The following is a 372-nucleotide window of genomic DNA, read 5'->3' as shown; positions in this document are numbered from 1 at the left end:
GAGCCTGATGGCCTGATGTTCTGGAGGAACAGCAGCTAACAAGATGGTGCATCGGTCAGAATACAGGAAGGACAGGAGGCCTTCACTTTGATTAACTATAGAAGTCTGCAGATTTATTTTACCTCAATGCTCAGTGTTGACGGCAGTCTGTAATAACACAACATTTTACATTAGGCCAAATGTATTACAGTAATAGAGGTTTAACTACTATGAACTTGAATATATCTAATAAGATAAACTTAAACATTTGTCTGTGCATATACATATCCACAACATAAAATAAAATAGAGCAAATTATATTAACATTCAATCACCTGACTTAAACACAAATAAAACTAAAATTAAGCACAGTTACAGTGAAATACTATGAAC

The sequence above is a fragment of the Austrofundulus limnaeus genome, unplaced genomic scaffold (assembly GCF_001266775.1).
Source record: "Austrofundulus limnaeus strain Quisiro unplaced genomic scaffold, Austrofundulus_limnaeus-1.0 Scaffold5527, whole genome shotgun sequence".
NCBI classification, from domain to species: Eukaryota; Metazoa; Chordata; class Actinopteri; order Cyprinodontiformes; family Rivulidae; genus Austrofundulus; species Austrofundulus limnaeus.
This window is presented reverse-complemented; position numbering follows the sequence as displayed.